Consider the following 26,328-nt stretch of genomic DNA (forward strand, 5'->3'; position numbering starts at 1 on the left):
CATTTTTTAAGGCTATTTTAACTAGGTATAGGGTTTTGAATTGTGAGATTTTTCTCCCAGAACTTTAAAGATGTTAATACATTGTCTTCTGGCTTGCATGGTTTCTGACAAGTCTGTTGTAGTTCTTACCCTTGTTCCAGTGTAGATAATATATTTATTTTCTTGACTGCCTTTAAGATTTTCCCTTTGTCTTTGGTTTGCAGCAGTCTGTATGTGATATATCTAGGTATATTTGTTTGTTTGTGATATTTATCCTTCTGTTTTTCTCTGATATTCTTGGATCTGTGATTTTGTGTCTGTCACTAATTTTGGACAATTCTCAGCCTTTTTTTCTTTTCAAATATTTCTTCTGCCCGTCTTCTCTTTCTGTGATTCAAATTATGTTTATGTCTGATAATGTCCCATGCTTTAGAATGATCTGTTCTTTTTTTTCTTTTTTTTCCCCCTTGGGACCATTATCTAGTGATGATATGTTTCTTCTATTTTTTAATTAATTAATTGATTAATTATTTTGGCTGCACCGGGTCTTAGTTGCAGCACACAGGATCTTTATTGTGGTATGCGGACTTCTTGCAGCATGCGGACTTCTTGCTGCATGCGGACTCTTAGTTGTGGCATGTGGACTTCTTAGTTGTGGCATGATCTGTTCTTTGTTTTCACTCTTTTTCTCTTTGGTTTCAGTTTGGGTAATTTCTATTAAATTTCTTCAAGTTCATTCTTTACTCAATTCAGTCAACTCTAATGATGAACCCAAAAGCCCTTTTTATTCCCATTACTATGGGTTTTTTTTTTTAATTTTTAGCATTTAAAATAATATATTTATTTATTTTATCCATTTATTTTCCTTTTCTTTTCTTTTTTTTTTTTTTTTGCTGCATCAGGTCTTAGTTGCGGCACACAGGATCTTTGTTGAGGCATGCGGGATCTTTTCGTTATGGTGTGCGGTCTGCTTGGGTTTCTCTCTAGTTGTGGTGTGCGGGCTTCTCTTTAGTTTTGGCACATGGGGCTGAAGGGGGCGTGGGCTCTGTAGTTGTGGCGTACAGGCTCTAGAGCACGTGGGCTCTGTAGTTTGTGGCATGCTGGCTCTCTTGTTGAGGCACATGAGCTCAGTAGTTGTGGTGTGCAGGCTTAGTTGCTCTGCGGCATGTGGGATCTTAGTTCCCCAACCAGAGATCGAACCTGTGTCCCCTGCATTTGAAGGCAGATTCTTTACCACTGGACCACCAGGGAAGTCCCTTTTTAGCATTTTAATTTGATTCTTTTTCATGGTTTCTATTTCTCTGCTGAATTTACCAATCTGATCTTGCATGCTATCTACTTTTTCCTTTAGGTCTTTTAAAATATTAATCATAGTTAATGTCTGATAATTCAATGCATGTGAGTCTGGTTCTCATGATTGTTTCATCTCTTCAGACCGTGTTTTCTTGTCTTTTTGTGTGCACATAATTTTTTTATTGGAAGTTGGAAATACTGAATAGGACAATAGATATTAAGCTAAGTGTTTTTTATGTTTCAAGATGGACCTGCCTTTCCTTCTCCTCAGACTTAGTGTGGTGAGTTGTGTTAATCTAGTCAGGAATTGGGCTGGTTTGAAGTTTCTAATTGGTTTAGCCACCTTCAGTGCACTAGAGGCTTCAAGTCTCTCTAGCAATCTATATTTATTATGCTGTGGGCTAATTTGCCAGTGAGTTTTTCTGAATATGTGCTCTCCATTTGGTTTTGGATCTTCCTGCTACTCCCCAGAGAGAGTCTATCTCATGTAGTTCTCCCTGATGTATTCCACCGTTAGTTTTTATTGGATGCTTGCTAGCATGTATGAGGGAAGAGGGTAGGTGGGTCATTCTCTGATATTCTGATTAAGGCTCAGTCTTAGGAAACCCTGTCAACCTGGGTCTCAGAGGTGCAACCTTCACAAGAATTCCTGTCCCTCCCCCAGGGGTAGAGCTTTTTATTTTCTGTTCTTCCCTACTTGCAGCAGGTTTCCACTGGTGACCTTAGGGTACAGTTTTTGTCACCCTTCCCTCCACATATTAAGGCTTTTGTTCTCCAGGGAAGATATGGGATGTGGGTCAGCCAATTTTGTCAGTGGCTGATGTTCCCCTCTCAGTCAGTAACACAGGAAAGTTTTCTCAGAAGTCTTTTCTAATCCTTTCTGTAGTCACCTGGTGGAATTCCTGGGGGGAAATCCTGCAAAAGAAGCCTCTCTTATATTAGCTTCCATTCGGCTGTTAGCAATTTGTTCAAAATTTCTAACTGAATCATCATAGTGACCTATACAGTGTTCAGTGGCTTCTGTTCTAGGTAAGCAAATGCTTGGGTCCTTTTTCTCCCAGCAAGCATCTGTCTCTCTCCAGATTTCAGGTAAATTGTTTGTCTTGCAACCTCAGTTCTCTAATGCGGCCAAGATAAGTCATTAATTTGTAGTGTGCCTTACTATTTTCTTATTGTAAGTGTGGTAACCACTCTCTTTCAAGCTCTCTACACCTCTGGGCTGAAACTGGAAGTCTGCATTGGCATTTTAATTAACACAATGCCCTGGGAAGAAAACAAACAAATCAGATTTCCAGTTTTTCCTGTCATCTTCATGCATCAAAAGCCAGAACTGGGCTTCCCTGGTGGCGCAGTGGTTAAGAATCCGCCTGCCAATGCAGGGAACATGGGTTCAAGCCCTGGTCCGGGAAGATCCCACATGCTGCGGAGCAACTAAGCCCATGTGCCACAACTACTGAGCCTGCACTCTAGAACCCGTGTGCCACAACTACTGAGCCCACATGCTGCAACTACTGACGCCTGCATGCCTGGAGCCTGTGCTCTGCAACAAGAGAAGCCACTGCAATGAGAAGCCCGCGCACCACAACCAAGAGTAGCCCCCGCTCAGTGCAACTAGAGAAAGCCCACGCACAACAATGAACACCCAATGCAGCCAAAACTAAAAACAAATAAATTAATTAATAAAAAAAAATAACTGGAAAAAAATTTTCTGTCAGAGTAAAGGCACCTCCACATAAGAGTTAATGCCTCCAAGACTGTAGTTTTTACCTTTATATCTTCATTATGACTTCAGATCATGGTGTAGTAAGTTGTTTTCTCACAGTAAACAAGTGTCAGTTAATAAGTTGTTAATACTGTGGGCTCCTTTCAGCCACACTTGGAAACATACCTATCCTATGTCCTTAATCTACTGGGTTCTAGTATTTGTTATTTGGTTTCTGGGGAGTAGAGTCCTACTTAACAATCCCTGTTTTCTTTGATTTCTCTCACTTGTACTTCCTTTGATTTAAAAAGACTTTTTACAAAATTTTCATGAGGAAGAAATCAAAACCTGATTTTCTAAAGACCTGGAAAACTGGAATTTTTGTCGGAGGAAAAAAATAAGCAAACAACAACCAAATTCCTCTCTGTTTCCACATCTTCTCATGGCTTCCATGGTAAGTAATCCATTTCCAAGATCAAATGCATTGTGATTAGAGACAATGTAATTTAGGAATAAAAAGATTTTAAAGTAACAATCTTTAAATAAAAATAAAACGGAGATTTTTATAACCTAGAGTTCAAGTTTATAGCAGTTTGGAAATAGGTGTTGAAAACTAGGAAGTTTAGTCTTCTCCCCCACTTGTGTTTTCTTTTTTACAACTCAAGATAAGCATGCACACAGTTTTAAAAATCGTAATCTATAGCAGAGGTCAGCAAACTTTTTCTGTAGAAGGCCAGATAGCAAATATTTTAGGCTTGCAGGCCATACAACTTTTGTTACAATTACTCAGCTCTGCCATCATTAACACAAAATCAGCCATAGGTAATACAAATAAGTGTGACTGTGTCCCAATAAAACTTCATTTACAAAAACAGGCAGCAATCCTGTGGATCCTAATTTGTTGACTCCTGAGCTATAGAATAATTTGAAACGAAAAATCAAAGGCTTGCACTCCCAGAGGGCATCCCACTCTCCATAGTAACCACGTTTAACCATTTTCTGTATTCTTTGGGTGGCTAAACCCATAATTCTAGATAATATGTGTATAACTCTATTTCTTGATTTTTAAATTTTGCATGGCATCTACTGGGTCCCCCCTATGAAATATGGGAAAATTGCCTGACTCACATTACCTGTACCCTACATTACTCCCTAAGACTTATATTTTATAAACATATATATTTATAATTTTTCTTTTACTTTTATAATTTTGCTCTTTCTTTTTCCATTAACAGGACACCATTTCTCTTGATCATCCTCTCCCCTATACTCCTCCCCATCCTTTCCTGATTACTGTCAGTTACAATGTTACTTTTACAATACCCTTGTTATAATGTTTACATTCATTTTGTAAATTAATTATATCTTTGGTGCTCTGCCAGAAGTTGATTCTAAAAATTACAAACTAAGAAATAGCATTTACAACATTTTAACTATGTAAATATTAATCACTATAGAACCAATTAGTGTGATTGGAGAAATAAACATAATCCTCTGGGACTAAATTCATCTATCCACAATGTTCCAAGTATCAAAGCCATGTGGATTGTTTTTTCTTATACTCCAGCAAATACACAAAATCATACTGCATATTAGTTTGCAGTCTTATCCTGAAAATCCTATCATTAATCTTCAAGAATTCTTGTTCTCTTCTCCTTTTTCAGGTTAACGTATTCTTGTTTCATGCGGAAAATGTCCTCACAGAATTCTGAGACTTCCATTTCTTTCTTTATTTTAAATTAATTTTTTATTGAAGTATAGTTGATGTACAATATTATATAAGTTACAGGTATACAGTATAGTGATTCACAATTTTTAAAGGTTATACTTGATGGAATAAAATTTATATTTTAAGTTAGGACAAGAAAAAAATTAAACATAAAATTCTCTCTCTGTGCTTGTTTGAGCGTTCTTCCTCCCTAATGTGCAGTGTGCATCTGCATTACACATTAACCAGAGCTCCCCAAAGATGGGAGTGCCTGTTCAACCGTAAAGACAATTTTTTTTTTCTTTCTTCTGATGCTAGCAATGTAACTTCTTAAAAGAATAGCATTCTTTCCCAGCTCTGTAGGGGGTCATGGTGACTTGCTACTCGCTTTGTACCTGCTTACCTGGATTATGTACTGTTGGTGACCTTTATGTAAAATATCGGTATGTCATTTTGATGTACGATACTTTGTCTCAAAAATGAATATGACTAAGCCTTTGAGTTCTAACAGGCAGAACAGTTTTCAGAGCTGTCTAAGAATCTGCTTCCTGGGTTATAATCCTCAGTTTGGCTTGAATAAAATTTCCTTTTTTCTTCTTGATAGTAATTGAATTTTCATCAACATACTCTATTTATATTTATTATAAAATATTGGCTGTATTCCCTGTGTTGTGCAATATATCTTTGTAGCTTATTTTATTTATTTATTTTTAAATAAATTTATTTATTTATTTTATTTTTGGCTGTGTTGGGTCTTTGTTGCTGCATGTGGGCTTTCTTTAGCTGCGGCGAGTGGGGGCTACTCTCTATTGCGGTGCGCGGGCTTCTCATTGTGGTGGCTTCTCTTGTTGCAGAGCACTGGCTCTAGGCACGTGGGCTTCAGTAGTTGTGGCACGTGGGCTCAGTAGTTGTGGCACTTGGGCTCTAGAGTGCAGGTTCAGTAGTTGTGGCACACAGGCTTAGTTGCTCTGTGGCATGTGGGATCTTCCTGGACCAGCGCTCAAACCCGTGTCCCCTGCATTGGCAGGCAGATTCTTAACCACTGTGCCACCAGGGAAGTCCTATCCTTGTAGCTTATTTTATGCATAGTAGTTTGTACCTTTTAATCCCCTACCCCTATATTGCTCCTCCCCCCTCCCCTCTCCCCACTGGCAACCACTAGCTTGTTCTCTGTGTCTGTGAGTCTGCTTCTTTTTCATTATATTCACTAGTTTGTTGTATTTTTTAGATTCCACATACAAGTGATACCATACAGTATTTGTCTTTCCCTGTATGACTTACTTCACTTAGCATAATGCCCTCCAAGTCCATCCATGTTGCTACAAAGGACAAATTTTCATTCTTTTTTAATGGCTGAGTAGTATTCCATTGTACGTGTGTGTATGTGTGTGTGTGTGTGTGTATCATATATGTCATATCTTTTGTATCCATTCATCTTTTGATGGACACTCAGGTTGCTTCCATATCTTGGTTATTGTAAATAATGGAGCCATGAACATTGGGATGCATATATCTTTTCAAATCAGTGTTTTCATTTTCTTCAGATATATACCCAGGAGTGGAATTGCTGGATCATATGGTAGTTCTATTTTTAGTTATTTTTGTTTTCCACAGTGGCTGCACCAATTTACGTTCCCACCAACAGTGTACAAGTGTTCCCTTTTCTCCACATCCTCACCAACATTTGTTATTTGTATCCTTTTTGATGAAAGCCATTCTGACAGGTGTGAGGTGATAGCTCATTGTGATTTTGATTTGCATTTCCCTGATGATTAGTGATGTTGAGCATCTTTTCATGTGCCTGTTGGCCATCTGCATTTACTCTTTGGAAAAACGTCTATTCAGTTCTTCTGCCTATTTTTTAATTGGGTTGTTTATGTTTTTGATGTTGAGTTTTATGAACTGTTTATATATGTTGGATATTAATCCCTTATTGGTTATATCATTTGCAAATATTTTCTCCCATTCAGTAGGTTGTCTTTTTCTTTTGTGGATGATTTCCTTTGCTGTGCGAAAGCTTTCAAGTTTAATTAGGTCTCATTTGTTTTTTTTTTTAATTTTATTTCCTTTACTTTAGGAGACAGATGAAAAAAATATTGCTGTGATTTATATCAAAGAGTGTTCTGCCTATGTTTTCCTCGAGGAGTTTTGTGGTTTCTGGTCTTACATTTAGGTCTTTAATCCATTTTAAGTTTATTTTGGTATTGGGTTGACCAAAAGTTTCATTTGTTTTTTTCCGTGAGATGGCTCTAGTAGCACTTAGTTGTCTTTAACTTCATTCGAAACAATTTTGTTAGATGGTATGTAATAGCTGTCAGATCAGTGTGCATTTAAAAAAAAAAACTTACCAAAATTGGTGAATTTTTGTGTGGCCATTTTAATATTGAAGATGGAAGAAAACAACATTTTTGGCATATTATGCTTTATTATTTCAAGAAAGGTAAAAACGCAACTGAAACACAAAAAAAGATTTGTGCAGTGTATGGAGAAGGAGCTGTGACTGATCAAACATATGAAAAGTGGTTTGCGAAGTTTTGTGCTGGACATTTCTCGCTGGACAATGCTCCACAGTCGGGTAGACCAGCTGAAGTTGATAGGGATCAAATCGAGACATTAATTGAGAACAATCAACATTATACCATGTGGGAGATAGTGGACATACTCAAAATATCCAAATCAAGTGTTGAAAATCATTTGCACCTGCTTGGATATTTGAATTACTTTGATGTTTGGGTACCACATAAGTTAAACAAAAAAAACCTTCTTGACCTTATTTCCGCATGCAGTTTTCTGCTTAAATATAATGTAAACGTTCCGTTTTTAAAACAAATTGTGACGGGCGATGAAAAGTGGATACTGTACAATAATGTGGAATGGAAGAGATGGTGGGGCAAGTGAAATGAACCACCACCAACCACACCAAGGGCTGGTCTTCATCCAAAGATGAAGTTGTGTATATGGTGGAATTGGAAGGGAGTCCTGTATTATGAACTCCTTCCGGAAAACCAAATGATTAATTCCAACAAGTACTGCTCCCAAATAGACCAACTGAAAGCAGCACTCCACGAAAAGTGTCTGGAATTAGTCAACAGAAAATGCATAATCTTCCATCAGGATAACGCAAGACCGCACGTTTCTTTGATGACCAGGCAAAAACTGTTACAGGTTGGCTGGGAAGTTCTGATTCATCCGCCATATTCACCAGACACTGCACCTTCAGATTTCCTTATTTCCATCTTTACAAAATTCTCTTAATTGAAAAAATTTCAATTCCCTGGAAGACTGTAAAAGGCACCTGGAACAGTTCTTTGCTCAAAAAGATTAAAAGTTTTGGGAAGATGGAATTATGAAGTTGCCTGAAAAATGGCAGAAGGTAGTGGAACAAAAGGCTGAATACGTTGTTCAATAAAGTTCTTGGTGAAAATGAAAAATGTGTCTTTTATTTTTTCTTAAAATCCGAAGGCACTTTTTGGCCAACCCAATATATGGTGTTAGAGAATGTTCTAATTTCATTCTTTTACGTGTTGCTGTCCAGTTTTCCCAGCACCACTTATTGAAGAGACTGTCTTTTCTGCATTGTATAGTCTTGCCACCTTTGTCGTAGATTAATTGACCGTAAGTGCATGAGTTTATTTCTGGGCTCTCTATTCTGTTCCATTGATCTATGTTATGACTTCCATTTCCTGAATTCTCTCTCCTTCCCCTGGAAACCATCCTCGGTTTACTTATCTTGGTTCTTTTCTTTGAAGCTGTTGGTTTTCCTCAAGGCTATCTTGGTTTTCCATTTGTATTTATGGATGAAAGCCAGACTGGTTGATTTGGGAAGTGTGTTGTGGGTACCTCTGTACTTGTATAATCCTTTTCTCCACAAACTCCCCTTCCAGAACAGATAGACCAACTGGTAGGTCTGGACATGGAAGTTCAACTGGTAGGTTCCTGGACAGGGAAGTTCAACTGGTAGGTTCAATTTTAGGGTGCACGGGCAGGAAACAGATGTTTAGTCCCTCTCACCTGCAGAAAGCTCAGATAAGGAGGACTTTCCTCTGGGGTGGGGCACCAACATCCACACTGGGGCCTAACCCTAACCCACCCACCCCACCATGCAATTCTTAGAGGGCAGCTCTCCTGATTTAGCAGGAATAATATTCGGAGTTGGCACTGTGACGGAACTGCCCAGTGGGGCTGCAGTTCTTCAGAGACCTTTGTAGAATCAGCCTAATTTCAACCCCTCTTTCCACCAGTGTGGTTTGTGCCTGTGAAATCTGAACCTAGAAGTCTCTGGGAGCCAAGATAAGGGCTCTGCTTCCAGGCCGTTTCCTCTTCTGCATCTTCTGAGCTGTGGCTCACTCTGCTGTAGGTAATTCAGCAATGTCATTGCATCCACTTTCCACCTTCCAGAAGTATATCAAAATCTGATCTGCTGCTGGCACTGCTGCTGTCAGCTCGCTTGTGGAATTATTCTATTTTTGACTCCATCTTACAGTATTCTCAGTGGAATTGTGGGAAGGAGGCAACCTAGAAAACCTGAAGCTGGAAGGTACATTTGTCCACTGGATGAAATACACAAGGTGGATTTACCTTTGGCAAAATTTTAAACCAAGTAATTCCTACAAATAGACAACATGGATAATCTCATAAAACAGAAATATTTTTTCCATTGCCTGAATAGAAGAAAGAGTAGTTGTAAAAAAGAGATTTGCTAGTTTGGAAAGGTTTCCAAGACAGAATTTTAACCTGGGTTTCCCCTTCTCCAAAGAGCAAGTGATTCTTCATTTCCTAGGAGTGTTTGAAAGAATATTATTAGTCCATTAGGCAGAACTGGTTTCTCCTTCCTCCCTGTATATTGTTATCACTGATCATTTTATCAGCCTGGAAAGCTACACATGAGGTCAACAGCCTAAGTGGCACTGAGTAAGTGTCCCTTCTAAGGTGCTGAAGGGGTTAATCCCTTGACCTTCTGAGTTGGAGAAAACTGGGTTCAAGGGGCTGGACAGCATGCACAGAAATGTAAGATGTGTGAGTCATTGGTTCCAGGAACTTAATGTTCTCAGTGAAAAGACATCCAGAGCAGCCAGATCTAGTGAAGCATCTTTCAATTAATTGGATCCCTTCGTAAAGTCAAAGGATAGATTAAATAAATGAATTGGTTGAGGCCAATTGATTTGTAGTTCACATTTCTTCTGGAAAGACTCGACTACAGACTTCTTACTGCATTTCTGAAGCCACTTGATTTAGTGCTGATGCCTTTTGGGGCCTTTGATAACCGCCATGATGATTGAGGCCTTGGAAGGTATACAAATGTGTTTTTCACAATATTTATTGATACACCCCCTGCCCACGAAACATAAAACAGGCTGCTGAGAATGTTGCTTAAAATAAGAAAGAAACCAAAGGGCATTTTGTTTTCCTATAATGCACCACTTAAATAGCAGCTGCAAACTGTCACTGCTCAGCTTGCACTTTTATGACCCTTTGGGCCGGTGGCATGAAAAGCAGCTCCGGGTACTGCCATAGGGATATGCCAGGCTGGGAAATCGGCTTCGAGAATGCCAAAGCGTGTGCATGTTCACTAGTTTGGATTTCATAATAGTGTAAAATGGACACGGCCTAACCTTTATTTCAGCCACTTTGAGGGAGAAAAAAACACCATGACGTGTCAGTTTGATTGGATCATGGGAAGCCTGGTTCCGTGTGGGCATGTCTGTGAAGATGTTTCCAGAAGAGATTCGAATCTGAGTTGGTGGATTAAGTAAAGCAGCTGCCCACCCCCCACCCCAGTGTGGACAGCATCCAGTCTGTGGAGGCCTGAACAGGGACAGAATGGCAGAGGGAGGGTTGATTTGGCCTCTCTGCCCACCTCCTGAGCTGGGATCTGGCTGTGCTGGCCTCAGTACTCCTGCTTTCAGGCCTGCAGACTCCGATTGGAAGCGACCCCGTCGCTCTCCAGTCTTAGGCCTTCTAACTACACGCCAGCCTTTCTGAATCTCCAGCTGGTAGACAGCAGACTGGGGGCCTTCTCAGCCTCTGTAATCATGGGAGCCAGTTCCTTTTAAGCAATCAATCTGTCACTCAATCAGTCAATCCTATTGGTTTGTTTCTCTGGATAAACTCTAAATAGTTTTTGTTTTTTTTTTAATTTATTTATGGCTGTGTTGGGTCTTAGTTTCTGTGTGAGGGCTTTCTCTAGTTGCGGCAAGCGGGGGCCACTCTTCATCGCGGTGCGCGGGCCTCTCACTATCGCGGCCTCTCTTGTTGCGGAGCACAGGTGGAGAAACTCTAATACACCCCCTAACAGCGATTTCCAATGGTATATTCCAAGGGCAGTAACTGTCTTGTGCGTCCACACGTTTTATTTTGGAATGATACCGCGAGGGGGTTGCCCAGACGGATAGTTCACCAGTGATCATGCCCCCCACTTCAGAACAGGTTGGTGAAGCCTGGCGGACAAGAAGGTGTGTTCCCTGAGGGGTGAGGTCAGCCACGCTTCAGACCTGTGGGTGGAGCTGTGCGGGCCCGGCAAGGATGTGACAGTGACCTCGGCTGTAAAACCAGAGGCCGGAGCAAGGCGGTGTGTTTAATTTGACCCGGGAATTGCCTCTGGTTCGCAGCCAGCTCTGAGAAGGGTAAGTGCTCGCCCAGGGCTGTTTGGGGTTTGCCTCCTGCTCAGAGGAGAGGGCTTGGGAGGGGGAGGGGATCAGGACTGGCCCCTTCCCTCCCAACATGGACAGCCGACCGTCATTCTCCCAGATTGTATCTCGAGGCCTCTGAAGTGAGCCAAGTCTGTAAAACACACATGGTCCTGGGCCTTCTCCTGTCCTACACCTTCATTACCACTAAACCACAGCCCTGCAGTGTTGCTCGGAGAGCCAGCCTTCTGGGGACTAGGCCAGGACTGCTTCCTCCTTTGCCAGAGGGCCGCCTGCAGGGGACTGCCCAGGGTGGGCCCAGAGTGGGGCGGGAGGGCAGGCAGGGTACCTGGACCTTCCCGGCTTCTCAAGGCCATTGTCGTCCCAGGGTCCTCTGCAGGCACTTTGACAGTGAGCGAGGAATCCAGCTTGATCGAGCGCAGGGACTGACATCTCCTACCTGATTTGAATAGCTGATACCTGGTTCTGGGGATGTGACAAGTTCTGTTCTGCTCGGCACTTAGCACGGCCCTCGATTGTAAATCTAGAATGAAGGGATGTTCTTTCCTGTCGCCAGGGTTGTAACTCCCCCGAGGGAATCCTTGAGTTATGCCAGAAGGCCCCAGGCCAGCAGCTAAATCCCAAAGTCACTTCCTCGCCTCCCTGCCAGAGCAGTTCACAGTCCGAGAGCTACGACACTCCCGTGAAGAGACGGGTCAGCACTTCGCTGTATGTCACCAAGCTGTAAACGGATGCACAGTATAAAAATAATACTAAAGTAGAGCCCGTGCTCCAAAGACAATCCCGGGAGAGTGTCCGCGAGTGTGGGGCAGTGGCGGCTGTGTATTTGCCCAGGGTGGGGCTGGGGAAGTTCTCGCCGCGGGGTCGGGCTTTTGGGACACCTTTGAAATATGGCCAGGAACGGGGAGGCTGACTCCGAGGGAACAAGCAGGCACGTGTTCCTGGCGTCCCGGGGAGCATGGCATCCCTGAACGTCCTCACGTCTCCCAGAGTTCACAGCATCCAGGAGAGACTGGGGCTCCAGGGACCAGATGCTTCCAACACCAGCAACACTGGGATTTTCTTTCTTTTTTTTTTTTTTTTTTAATTTTTAAATTTATTTATTTATTTTTAGCTGCGTTGGGTCTTCGTTGCTGTGCACGGGCTTTCTCTAGTTGCGGTGAGAGGGGGCTACTCTTCGTTGCGGTGCGCGGGCTTCTCATTGCAGTGGTTTCTCTTGTTGCGGAGCACGGGCTCTAGGCGCGTGGGCTTCAGCAGTTGTGGCACTAGGGCTCAGCAGTTGTGGCTCACGGGCTCTAGAGCGCAGGCTCAGTAGTTGTGGCGCACGGGCTTAGTTGCTCCGCGGCATGTGGGATCTTCCCGGGCCAGGACTCGAACCCGTGTCCCCTGTATTGGCAGGCAGATTCTCAACCACTGCGCCACCAGGGAAGCCCAACGCTGGGATTTTCATTCCAAGCCTCAGAAAGCTCAGTTCTAATGTCTTCTTTTGACAAATATTTACTGATCAACCACCAGGAGCTGGGTACCGGATATGCCCCGGGGGACACACACAGGAGAAAGTCAGGTACCGTGGCAGAGGCAGCGTGGCCACCTGTGCAGTGACTCAATATGACAGCTGCTCTGAGAGACAGAGGACCCCATGGGGCAGGCAGGAGAGGCTCAGGGGAGGGCAGAGGGAGCGATGCCAGGCCTGTGGTGCCTGCATTGAGACCCAGGCCCTGAGTGGGAGTGAGCTGGGGTGGGGGGAGGGAGGGGCACCGTGGGAGAGAAACTTCACGAATTTAGAGTCGATTCTCAAATCCATGAAAAATCACTGGAAACCTTTTGTTTTATTCTATGTGACGCGACCATCACCCACACGCTGACAATGTTATACCTGCATTCCAGACCTCTGCTCGGACCCCATCTGCCTCTCCAGGGTCTCCAGAAGCCCAGTAGACACCTGCAGCTGTACACAGCATCCCGGCCACAAGTCTGCTCTTCTTCCCATAGTCCCTGAAATACTGTGATACAATAGGAAATACATATATTTGGTCTCTGTCCTGTTCCTGGCACAGGAGCTGCTAAAACCCTTGCAAGTTCCTGACGGGTGAGAAGAGCAGATTTTGTTACTCATAATAAGCCCTGGCCCAAAGGTACCTGAGTTCATGCTAATTAAGTGACTCTTGGAGGCTGGGGGCTGGTTGCCAGAATAATGAACCTTGAGATTCAAGACTGGCGCTTTCAGCCGCACCCCTACACTGCCAGGGAGGGGAGGGGGTGGAGACTGAGTTCCGTCACCAATAGCCAATGATTTAATCAACCACAGACCCTCCATAAAAACCCTAACAACGGGTTCTGGAGGCTTCTGGGTTGGTGAACACATCAACGTGTCGGAAGGGTGGGGCTCCCGGAGAAGGCTTGGAAGATCTGTGCACCCCTCCCCATACCGCCTCCCACCCCGTGCATCTCTTCTGTCTCCTGTTAATGAGTTGTATCCTTCATGGGAAACTGGAAGATATGAGTAACCTGTTTTCCCGAGTTCTGTGAGCCATTCTAGCACAATATTGATCCTGAGGAGGAGGTCATGGGAAACCCCAATTGATAGCTAGTCAGTCAGACGCACAGGAGGCCTGAGACTTGTAACTGGTGTCTGACGTGGAGACAGTCTTGTGGGATTAAGCCCTGAACTTGAGGGCTCTGACTCTAACTCCAGGTAGACAGTGATGGAATCGAATTGAATTTTAGGACGCCCAGATGGTGTCCAGAAAGTTAGAGAATAGGTTGATGTGAGGAAAAAACTCGCACATTTGGTGTCAGAGGTGCGGTGAGTAGAAACCATTCAGAGTCCCTATTTCAACTAATGGTACCTCTGCACCTGGCTGCCTCAGCCCATCACCTGTGAATCGTCCCTGCCCCCTCCCTTTTCCCGCCTTCCACATCTGTCAAACACTCTAAAGATTCCAGTTCCACAATCGCCTGTGAATGCTTTCAGTTCTGTGCACCTCCACTCTCCCCAGGCTGGTCCCAGCTTGGTCTCACTGGACCACTTCAGAAGCCTCCCTGAAGGGTTCCAATCAGTGTTTAAAACTTGCGCTTTAGAGAGCTGGGTTTCTGGATAGAAGTGGAGGATGGACTGGGGGCCAGTAAGAGTAGAGACAAGGGATTGTCTCAGTGCCATGAGTACATCGAGAGCATCCGCTGTGGGCAGAGGTCCAGGAGAGCGGATTGCAGATGGAGAATACACGTCATTCACACGTACAAGGTGATAGTGGAGCCGTGACAGTGCTGGATCACCCGGACAGGGCCCCAGGGAGAAGAGGTGGAGGCCAGAGCCACTGAGGGATGCACAGAGGAGGGGACCTGGGGAAAGGAGGGTGAGCAGGACCGGGTGGGCAGAGGGCAGGAGGAAGTCCAGGCTTGCAGCGCCATGAAGCTGGACGAGTAGGGACCCCGAGAATCTGACGCCCCTGGGGACCCAGGAAGGGAAGACGGACGTCAGCAATGAGGAGGGGAAATGCGTCTCTTCCATCTGGCTGTCCCTGAGTTGTATCCTTCATGATAAACTGGTAAATGTAAGTAACAGAGCCAGGCTGTGGTGGTTAGAGAACCAGAAAAGTGAGCAGTGCGAGTGACCGGCAACAGGAGAGCTGAGTGTTAAAGTTTCAGGAATTTTGCAAACCATAGCCAGCGTTAAAAATTGAATTATGGAAACTTACAGTTAAATAGATGATATTAATAACAAAGGTAGTACATGCTCAAAATTCATCCCTTCCTAACTATTGATATTTTAGTACATTTGACTAACAGCTATTCTCTTGGGGTTGCTTACATTCACTGTATCCATATGGTGAGAATAACATGGATGATACACTTCTGTGAATCTCTTCCGTCTCTGCGTTTAGAGATAGAGAGTTGGGAGCTTGAAATTGGCCATGATGGGAGTATTGACGCCACAGAAATCAGGGAACTCTACACATCAGAGCTTCTGATACCCCCAGAGAGCCAGTTGTTAGATATTTTCCAGTCCACCATGAGTGAGAACAGCACACTTATCAAGAGAGAGGTTAATGTTGTCGTCTTAGCATACAAGAAGGAGGAAAAGACAGCAAGCGCAGGTGGGTTTGTGGGATTCTTTTTTTTTTTTTTTTTTTTGGGGCTGTGTTGGGTCTTCATTTCTGTGCGAGGGCTTTCTCTACTTGCGGCGAGCGGGGGCCACTCTTCATCGCGGTGCGCGGGCCTCTCACTGTCACGGCCTCTCCAGTTGCGGAGCACAGGCTCCAGACGTGCAGGCTCAGTAGTTGTGGCTCGCGGGCCTAGTTGCTCCGCAGCATGTGCGATCTTCCCAGACCAGGGCTCGAACCCGTGTCCCCTGCATTGGCAGGCAGATTCTCAACCACTGCGCCACCAGGGAAGCCTGTGGGATTCTTCGTAGGAAAATGAGGCCTTCTTTTCTTGACGACTTCCATTTTTCTCTGTTCACTGGTGGTGAAGTCAGCTGCTTGTGTGAAGAAGCTGAAGAGAACAGAAGCCCAGCACCATGGATGCAAACCAGCTCGGCTAGAAGATGCAGCGCGGAGAGGCAGAGAGCAGAGCAGGTGGACGCAAGGCCCTCAGGACAGGTGAAATAGGAGCAGCCGACGCGGAAGCACAAAGCCTGGGAGTGGCGGAAGGGGAGGGGAGACGGATTTGCATGGGAGCGTTCAGAGCGGCCCATTTTCAAAGCATCTGAGAGCTGAGTGCGTGCAGGCCCTGAGCGGCAGACAGTGGGCACACAGTGGTGATGGAGATGGACCCGGTCCTCATCCTCCTGTGTTCTGGTGAGGAAGACAAGCACCAAAGGAAGAAACATAACAATTACAGGATTGTGGTGAACACTCGAGGAAATAGAAGGAGGCTGTGACACCAGGTCATGGGGGTTTACTTTTCATGGGGTGATGGTATCAACAGAACTGAAAGCCATTCAAATGGCATTCTTTTTTTTTTTTTAATTTATTTATTCTATTTATTTATTTTTGGCTGCGTTGGGTCTTCCTTGCTGCGCGTGGGCTTTCTGTAGTTGCGGCGAGCGAGGGCTACCCCCGTTGCAGTGCACGGGCCCCTCATTGCTGTGGCCTCTCTTGTTGCAGAGCACGGGCTCCAGGCACGCGGACTTCAGCAGTTGTGGCACGTGGGCTCAGTAGTTGTGGCTCACGGGCTCTAGAGGGCAGGCTCAGCAGCTGTGGCACAGGAGCCTAGCTGCTCCGCGGTATGTGGGATCCTCCCGGACCAGGGCTCGAACCCGTGTCCCCTGCATTGGCAGGTGGACTCCCAACCACTGCGCCACCAAGGAAGCCCTCAAATGGCATTCTTGTTTGTTTTGTTACCATCCAAGGTTCTTGGACTCTTTAATCAATGGAAATTGATAAGCGGCCCCACGAGGAATTCAGGCAAGACTTTACTGGGGCTCGTGCTGCAGCACGAGGGAGCGAAAACAAGTAACAGGTGCCCTTGCTCTCTCCTTGAGGTGGGGCAAGCTGGTCCCTTAAGTGGGGTGAGGGTAGGAGTGGATCAGTGGGTCAGGCCAGAGGGGTGGGGCTTAGGTGGTCTGCCCACCCCCTTGGTGGTGCTGTGTGCAGGGTGCTGGGGCAGGACCCTGCTTTTGCTCCTGACACCTCAGAAGTGGCAGTTGGTTTGTGGCCTTTTTCTATCTTATTGTTCATAATTGCCCTGACTGCACATGCATGCTGTTGTTTTTAGTCTCTTATAGTTTCTTTGTATTCTGTTGCTGGAGGAGATGAGAGTTTGTCCAGGGGAAAGCACTTCAGTAAAGGATCCCAGCCTGTCTCAGACTGAAGGTGAATAGGAGTATATAATAAAAAGTAACTGTCCCTCCCATCCCCAATGCCAGATCCCTTCTCTCTCCAGAAGCAGCTATGATTTGTTGCATCCATTTCCAGAGATATTCTAGGAACCAGCCATTTGATGAGCCAGGATGAAGATCAGTGTGTGAAAAGGCCCTGAGGTGGAAAGAGTTTGTTGTGTTTGTGAGCAGTGCTTCTCAAACTTCAATTTGTAGACAAATCACCTGGGGGTCTTGTAGCACTCTTGATTCTGATTCAGTACATCTGGAGTGGGGCTTGAGATTTCTAACCAGCTCCGGGTAACGCTGAGGCTGCTGATCTGGAGATTTCACTGATAGTAGTAAAGTCCTAGGGAACCCGTAGAGGCCGGTCTGGCCAAAAAGTCCTGAGAGAGGGAAGAAAGTTTCATGCCCCTGATGGGGCACGCTCCGTCAGGGCCTTGGGGTACAAATAGGAAGCTTGGATGTTATTCAAAGGCAGCAGGAAAACCCAGTGAAGGATTTTGTGCAAACTAGGGGTGGAAGTGGCATTCCATGATCTAATTTTTGTTTCTAAATCACTGCAGCTGCTGGTTGGGTTGGCAAAGTGACAGTGGGGTGACCTATAGGGAGGCCATGGTACAGCTGTCATCCAGAGACAATGATGGCTGGACCCGGGTGGTGACTGAGCAGGTGGATGAAGTAGGCAGACTCCAGGGGGGATTCTGAAGGTAGAGCTGAAAGGACTCCCGACTAGACTGGATATGCAGGCGAGGGAAAGGGAGGAATCGGGATGCCTCTTGGGGTCTTGTGTTGAACAAGTGAGTGGCGGCATCACCATTTACTGAGACGGAAGGAGGAGCAGAGAAGGGAGGGGATGAGTCTGAGAAGCCTGACCTTTAGGAGGTGGAGACGTCGAGGAGATAGATGTGTGAGTCCAGAGCTCGGAGGAGGGTCTTGGCTTGAGATACACATTGGGAATTGTCAGCATGGAGATCGCTTAAGGCTATGAGAATGGAAGAAACCACCTAGGAGAGGGGTATAGACAGAGAAGGGCAGAAGCCCTAGGACAAAACCTGAGGGTATTTAGGGACTCAGTAGAGAGAATAGCAGCAGAGGTGAGAGACTGCGGGTATCTACCAGCACCAGAGCTTCCAAGTAGGAAAGACTGGGCAGGCCTAAGCACTAAAAGCATTTGCATTTGGGACTTCCCTGGCAGTCCAGTGGTTAAGACTCTGCCCTCCCAATGCAGGGGAGAAGGGTTTGATCCCTGGGCAGGGAACTAAGATCCCGCATGAGGCATAGCCAAAAAAAAAAAAAAAAAAAAGCATTTGAGTTTTACCTTTTTTTCTTTACAGAATTGCTTTAAAAGACGGGAAGGGCAGGAAGGTGTGTGAGGGCCACATGTGGAACACAGCTCTGCGGTTTGGGTGAGACTAACCCAGCCATTGCAAATCACAGCTGTCCAATGGACATGTGGTCACATGTCACCGCAGGAGACAGAGCGGGCGCTGGTCGCCAGCCCCTTCTCCTTCCTGTCCCATTCACATTCTTCGTGTTGACCTATTACTCAATTTATTCACCGTGTGCCAGATGATCACTTTCTTATAATTTGTTTACTACTTTTTCTTGATTTACATGATCACATTAGATTTTCACACATGGGAGCCTACAGGGACATCTTTGTTTATTAGTTTATAACTTAAAATGAATATTTTATACATAGAAACATTTAAAACAGAGGCAGAAAAGCTCTTGACCCAGTTTTATCTTAATGCTACAATTTTATTCTCTCGAATTCTCGAGCCTCCGAGCACCGTGGAAAAGCAATCCTTGAAGAACAAGTGTTATCAATTATTAACAACTGTTAAACTAGCATAGCGTTCGGTTCTCCCCTAAGCGTGTTTCGTAACTGTGGAACAGGGGAGGGCCTCCTGGGTTTTCCGCTCAGACAAAGCTGAACCTAGTGAAGGCAGCTGGGTCTCCTGGGGTGGGCCAGCCAATGAGCCCACGGTTGCTACCCTGCTCTGGAGGGCACCCCAGGCTGGGCCCCCCTCTCTAGGCCTAGGACATGGTCTTGGGTGAAATGATGAGCCCACCTCCGTGTGAATTCCTGGCAGGGACCTGTGACCCTGATGTTCTCCACAAGCTTGAGAAGGAGGCTGTTTGGTGTTTGTCCCCCTCACCCTCTGAATTGTGGGCTGAATTATGTCCCCCACCAAAATTCATGTGTTGAAGTCCTAACCCCCAGTACCTCAGAATGCGACTGTATTTGGAGGTGGGGTCTGTAAAGAAGTAATTAAGGTTAAATGAGGTCATTGAGGGTGGGCCCTAATCCAATATGATTGGTGTCCTTATAAGAAGAGATTAGGGAACAACACAGACAGAGGCCCTGTGCTAGCCAAGGAGCAAGGCCTCAGAAGAAAGCAAACCTACAAACACCTTGATCTTGGACATCTAGCTTCCAGTTTTGTGAGAAAATTAATTTCGGTTGTTTAAGCCACCCTGTCTGTGGCCTTTGTGATGGCAGCCCGGGCAGGTTAACACACTATCTGTGCCCCGTTCCTTCTGCCATGTTTGGTGTCCTCCTAAGCGTCTGCCACCCAACTCTGCTTCCCACCCAGGCTCACCCTTGATCTCTCTCCTTTCTCCCTGTTAAAGCATGATCTGGGCCGCTGTGCTTTGGGGGCTCTTAAAGTGTAAAAACTATGAACAGCTTAATATATTACCTGATTGTGGCAGTGACCCAGCCCAGGGGATGAGAAACAAGTCAAGAACCTCATCAGCTGTCTTTTTTTTTTTTTTTTTTTGAATTCTTTTTTATTTTTTTAAATTTATTTATGGCTGTGTTGGGTCTTCGTTTCTGTGCGAGGGCTTTCTCTAGTTGTGGCAAGCGGGGGCCACTCTTCATCGCGGTGCGCGGGCCTCTCACTGTCGCGGCCTCTCTTGTTGCGGAGCACAGGCTCCAGACGCACAGGCTCAGTAGTTGTGGCTCACGGGCCTAGTTGCTCCGCGGCATGTGGGATCTTCCCAGACCAGGGCTCGAACCCGTGTCCCCAGCTGCCTTTGAACAGAGACCAGATTGGGGGGAGCACAGCAGCACTTCCGTCCTGTTCCCACCCATCCACAGCCATGCCTGGCACCTGCCCTGTTCCCCCAGGGCATCCTTACCACAGCGGTCCCCAAACCCAGGTGGACACTGGTCTTCCCTGCAATTGCTTTGAATTTGACCCTATGATTAAGGAGTCAAATGTCACGCACTGCTGGGTGCCCCTCAGGCCACGCCAGCTGTTTTCTGACCCTGCACCACCGCACCCTAATTAAAGGGGTTGGGGTCTCTTCTTGCAGCGGGGGACCTGGAGATGCCTGCGGTGGATTGGGGGAGAGGGGCTTGAGAACTACTCCCCAACCTGGGCTGGAATTGACGGAGGTACTCTCTTCACAAGAGTAAGTATCGTGATTTTTTAAAAAATATTACACATTTGTGGCAGGAAGGTGCACAGGAAAAGCTCTAACAGTTATGTCCTGTGGGAGTTTCTTCCTGCAGCCAGGAAGGGACAGTTTGCAGGGACATTGAACCCCAACAAACTAAACCCCAGTCTGGAGAAAACACACCTCAGGAAATGTTCTGAATATGATAGTTGGAGTCATCTAGTTGTATCAGCCATGAAAAAGCATTTTAAAATATACTCCACTGGACTCCTCCACCCAAAAGTAAAATCAGTTCAATGCGGTTATCCTTAGGCTATGACACCCTTGTCAAATGGGCCAGTCCCAGAGGCAGGGAAGGGAGAGGGGGTTGAGCCAGATGGTGTAAGGAGCAGGAGGAAGGTGCAGGAGGCCTGAGCCGCGGTTGGCTGAATCCAAGGATGCAGAACTCACGGATACAGAGGGTACCGGTACTAACCTACTGCCTGAGTTGTTGGCTGAGGACACTGGGAACAGTCGGCCCCTGTCCTTCTTAACAAAGAAAATGCCCCTGGTCCAGATGCTAGAGGTCTCCAGCATTGAATTAACCAAACAGTAGAGGCAGCAGATTAAGGACTGTTGCTTTCCCCGTGCAGAGACGCCTTGGAGAATAGGAGGCAAAGATCTAACCAGAGTCCTCACCCTCATCCATGTAGTCTACACGCAGACCTTTAAGACCAGCCTGGGCTTTCAGGTGCAGAACGGGGAGGCAGGTGAGGCCCCTGATTCTCAGAATCTACCTGTTCTCTCTTGAATGCCCAGGGCTTTCCAGAACTTCCTCTCTTCTCTGCTATCAAAACCGTGTGAGAAAAAAAAAAAAAGCCAGGAAATATTAGAAATTCAGCCACCCAGCAGCCTTGCAATGGCTAACAGCTGTTAAGAACCATTTTGACAAACTCAAAACCACAAATAGCCTTCAGCTGAAAAGTGGTACTCTGTATTCTCAGGTAGGAAGGTTCACAAGAACCTGATGTAGCCTCTCAGTGCCCCTCCAGTTACCCCAAAAGAGCCAGTTCCCTGACTGAAGCCAGGCCCTGTCCTTTCCATTTGTCCAGCATCCCATACACCGCTCCTTCTGCAGTCTGTCTTCCTGTTAGGTATGGGGACCACTAGGACCCTGGGCTGTGTTCTTAGTGAACAGCATATACATGGAAGAGACAAGGGCTTTGGAATCAGTTGTTTCTGTTTGTATCCCAGATCTGCAATTTAATATATGTGACCCTGGGTGAGTTAGGTACTCTTTCTGTGCCTCAGTTTCTCATATGTAAAATGGGATAATAATGATAACTACCTCTTTCAGTGTGCTGTGACCAATTTCAATGTGGGAGGGGGTGGAGAGGATGCTCTGACAGCAGCTGGGTGTCCTGTAATTCAACTCAGTTCTGACACTATCTACCTGGAGATGGCATAGGTTCCACAGGTTAAGGGTTCAATCCTACTAGACTGCCCCTCCCCCAACTTCTGACACCAGTCGCAAGCCAGGTTGTTGCCTGTGTTTCTGACCCATTGGCTACAGATTGGAGGTTCCCACAACCCCCTCCTTGGGTTCGATCAGTTTGCTAGAGCAGATCACAGAACTCAGAAACATTTTACTTACTAGTTTAGCAATTTGTTACAAAAGGATATAACAGGAACAGCCAGATGGAAGAGATGCTGTAGGACAAGGGACGGGGAAGGGGTACAGAGCTCCCGTGCCCCCTCCAGGCATGCCGTTCTCCCCACATCTCCACATGTTCACCAACCCAGAAGCTCTCCAAACCCATCCCTTTGGATTTTTTTGAGACTCATGACATAGGCATGATTGATTAACTCATTGGCCATTGGCAACGGATTCAACCTCCAGCCCCTCTCCCCTCCCAGAAAGTCAGGGGCTGAGACTAAAAGTTCCAACCATCTAATCATATGGTTGGTTCTCCTGCATCCAACCCATCCTTAGGTGAGGTCGAAAGTCGCCTCATTAACATAACAAAAGACACCTTCTTCACTCTCAACACTTAATTCCAAGGGGTGTGGGAAGCTCTGTGCTCCCAGAGACAAGACCAAATATATACTTCTTATAAACACAGTATCACACTTCCTCCTAAGGTAGTGAGGATTAGATAAGTTAGTACATGACTTGAGCACATTGTAAGAGTGTTTAGTGGTCTTTTTATAATGATTATCTGTGTGGGTCTTGGTTTTCTCATCTGTGACATGGAGCTATTGTTATAAGAAGCAAATGAGATACTGAATGTCAAGCACTTGGCACATAGTAAATGCTCAACTAATGTTTATTGCTCTCCCCCTTCTACTGTTCTCTGTGATGACATTTTCCTTAGAACTTGCTGCTCTCCTCTTCCCAGACACAACATTGTCTTCCAGACACTGACTGTGAGTCAGACACTGAGCAAGCCACATTCCTTCCGAGCTTCCTCTCATTAATCCTCAAAATAACACTATGAAGTAGATATTACCCCAGTCTTCCTGATGGGGAAACTGGGGCTTAGAGAGGGTACCGAATTTGTCCAAGATCGCAGTGATGGTGTCACAACCCATCATTAATCCCAGGTCTTTCTGACTCCTGAGCCTGGCTTTGAACAACTCTGCGGTTTCCAGAACCAGAGCCGATAGGAAGCAACTGATACCATGGAACCATCACAGGCAGGCACAGGGACAGGAGGGAGGAGACAGGAGATAGTGCCGGGCAGGATCTCAGGGGCAAAGGATCCTTCAGAGATGAGTAGGAGCTGAGCATGGCCAGCTCCTCCCCCAACTCCCTGTCCATCCTCCCTCCCACCCTCCTCATCCTAGTTCAGATGTTGTCTCTTTATGTCTGCAGAACATTGCCAACCTGGTTTGTTTTTTTGTTGTTGTTTTCTTGTTTTTTTAAATTTAATTATTTATTTATTTTTTTTGGCTACGTTGGGTCTTCATCACTGTGCTCAGGCTTTTTCTAGTTGCGGCGAGCAGGGGCTATCCTTGGTTGCGGTGTGCGGGCTTCTCATTGCAGTGGCTTCTCTTGTTGCGGAGCACGAGCTCTAGGCGCGTGGGCTTCAGTACTTGTGGCACGTAGGCTCAGTAGTTGTGGCTCATGGGCTCTAGAGTGCAGGCTCAGTAGTTGTGGCGCATGGGCCTAGTTGTTCCGCGGCATGTGGGATCTTCCTGGACCAGGGGTCGAACCCGCGTCCCCTGCATTGGCAGGCGGATACTTAACCACTGCGCCACCGGGGAAGCCCGCCAACCTGGTTTTTATGTTTTTATTTTTGGCTGCGTTGGGTCTTTGTTGCTGCATGCTGGCTCTCTCTAGCTGTGGCGGGCGGGAGCCACTCTTCGTTGTGGTGCGCGGGCTTCTCATGGCGGTGGCTTCTCTTGTTGCGGAGCGTGGGCTCTAGGCACGTGGGCTTCAGTAGTTGCAGCATGCAGCCTCAGTAGTTGTGGCACACGGGCCCTAGAGCATGCGGGCTTCTGTAGTTGCGGCACGCAGGCTCAGTAGTTGTAGCACACAGGCTTAGTTGCTCTGCGGCATGTGGGATCTTCCCTGACCAGGGATCGAACCCGTGTCCCCTGCACTGGCAGGCGGATTCTTAACCACTGCGCCACCTGGGAAGTCCCACCAACCTGGTTTTTAAAAATACAGCTTTATTGAGATGTGCTTCACATAACCACACAATTTACCCATTTAAAGTGTACACTTTAAAGCAATGGCTTTTAGTATATTCCCAGAGTGGTGAATCCATCACCACACTCATTAGAACGTTGTCATTGCCCCCCAAAGAAACCCACACCCCTTAACCATCATGCCCATCGGCCCTCCCGCCCCCTCCCTCCCAGCCCTAGGCAGCCACCAATCTACTTTCTGTCTTTACAGATTTGCCAGTTCTGGGCATTTCTTATAAATGGAATCATACAATATGTGCTCCTTTGTGACTGATTTCTTTCACTCAGCATACTGTTTTCAAGATCTGGTTTTAAAGTAAATAAAAAAGGTTTAAATGTCAATGTCCAGTACTTGGCACAAAGTAGAAATGCTCAATAAGTACTTATTGAAATTGGTCATGTATGATCACCCAGAATCATTAAGAAAAAACTACACTCATTGTATTTCTTGAAGAAAGCAGAGATGTGAATGAATGATACCTTTTTGAAAATTTTCCATTGAAAAAAGAAAACAACATTAAATTAGTGCTTAAAGAGGTCTCAACTGCTGGAAACTTGGCTTTCTAGAATGACTTGTTCTTGGGGATGTTTCACTCTACTGTGTGTTCACTCAGTATTTGCTTAATTTCTTCTTTATCATTAAAGGAAACCGATGATATCAAGCTTCATTCTCTATATATCTGTGACTACTGATTTCTAAGCTTCTTTCTCCTGTCTTAGATGTTCAGTTACAATGTTAGTGGGTTCTAACCCCAGGCTGGGACATCTCTTTAATTCATTTATTCATGTACCATCTTTTATCATTACTGATGAAAATTTAAGATATACTGGCCTAAGACCAACCTTTGAAAACACTCTTTGTTTCTAATACTGATATTTTGACCATATTTTTCTGGTTTGTTACGTGGGACAAGTTTAAACCCTTGTTGAAATTTAAGTATATCATGTAACCAACAGCATATGATTTACCAAACTTAGAACTAGTAGTTAAAGCTTTACTAATCTGACAGGATTTGTGATTCCCCAAACCATACTGAATAGTATTTTATGTTTATTCCTCAGGAGGGTTAAGCGGTGAGGGATCTGTGATTTTTAGGTTTAGGTATTTTGTGGCAATTCTAAGAATTGATTAAACTGATTTTTACCAGTTTCTTATCGTTCATTACCTTACTAATTCTCCTGAAGTTACTAAAATCAATAGCAGCTGTTAAGGTACTCAATCTCCAGGACCTGTGCTTTGTGCATATCTCTAGTTTAAATAAATATAAATTAATTCTTTACTTCCATATTATCTTTGCCGTATTCCCAATTCTAATCTTCATATAACCTAGAGCAGCTGTTGGCGGTAGAGGCTGCTGGTCCAGGCCAAACATAGGTGGCGCTGCCCCCAGGGTGCTCCCCACATCCGTGACATCCTCCTGACAGTTCCAAGAACCCACAGGAACTGCTCTCACGTGTTCCACTTGAGAACCCTGGCCCTTCTGGAAAGCTTTTTTTTTTAATTTTTATTTTATATTGGAGCATAGTTGATTAACAATGTTGTGTTAGTTTCAGGTGTACAGCAAAGTGATTCAGTTATACATGTATCTATTCTTTTTCAAATTCTTTTCCCATTTACGTTATTACAGAATATTGAGCAGTGTTCCCTGTGCTGTACAGTAGGTCCTTGTTGGTTATCTGTTTTAAATATATCAGTGTGTATATGTCAATCCCAAACTCCCAATCTATTCCCTCCCCCCACCCTTGCCCCCGGTAACCATAAGTTCGTTCTCTAAGTCTGTGAGTCTGTTTCTATTTTGTAAATAAGTTCATTTATATCATTTTTTTTAGATTTTGCATATAAGCTATATCACATGATATTTGTCTTTCTCTGTCTGATTTACTTCATTTAGTATGATAATCTCCAGGTCCATCCATGTTGCTGCAATGGCATTATTTCATTCTTTTTAATGGCTGAGTAATATTCTATTGTATGTATGTACCATATCTTCTTTATTCATTCATCTGTCACTGTACATTTAAGTTGCTTCATGTCTTGGCTATTGTAAACAGTGCTCCAGTGAACATTGGGGTGCATGTATCTTTTTTTTTTTTA

At 45.1% G+C, this 26,328-nt stretch overlaps 2 long non-coding RNA genes across 2 annotated transcripts in view; both read right to left on the reverse strand.

The window, feature by feature from the left end:
* Positions 1-26,328, reverse strand: part of LOC309611586 — a 512,787-nt gene that overhangs the window by 404,287 nt on the left and 82,172 nt on the right. The window lies entirely within an intron of this gene.
* LOC309611587 lies at positions 16,285-26,322 on the reverse strand. Its single transcript, XR_014234610.1, has 2 exons — positions 23,819-26,322; positions 16,285-23,427 (listed from the first exon to the last, which is right to left on the reverse strand). It is a non-coding gene; the product is annotated as an uncharacterized lncRNA (long non-coding RNA).

This window comes from Balaenoptera borealis (assembly GCF_965194805.1).
Source record: "Balaenoptera borealis genome assembly, chromosome: 15".
Taxonomy (NCBI): domain Eukaryota; kingdom Metazoa; phylum Chordata; class Mammalia; order Artiodactyla; family Balaenopteridae; genus Balaenoptera; species Balaenoptera borealis.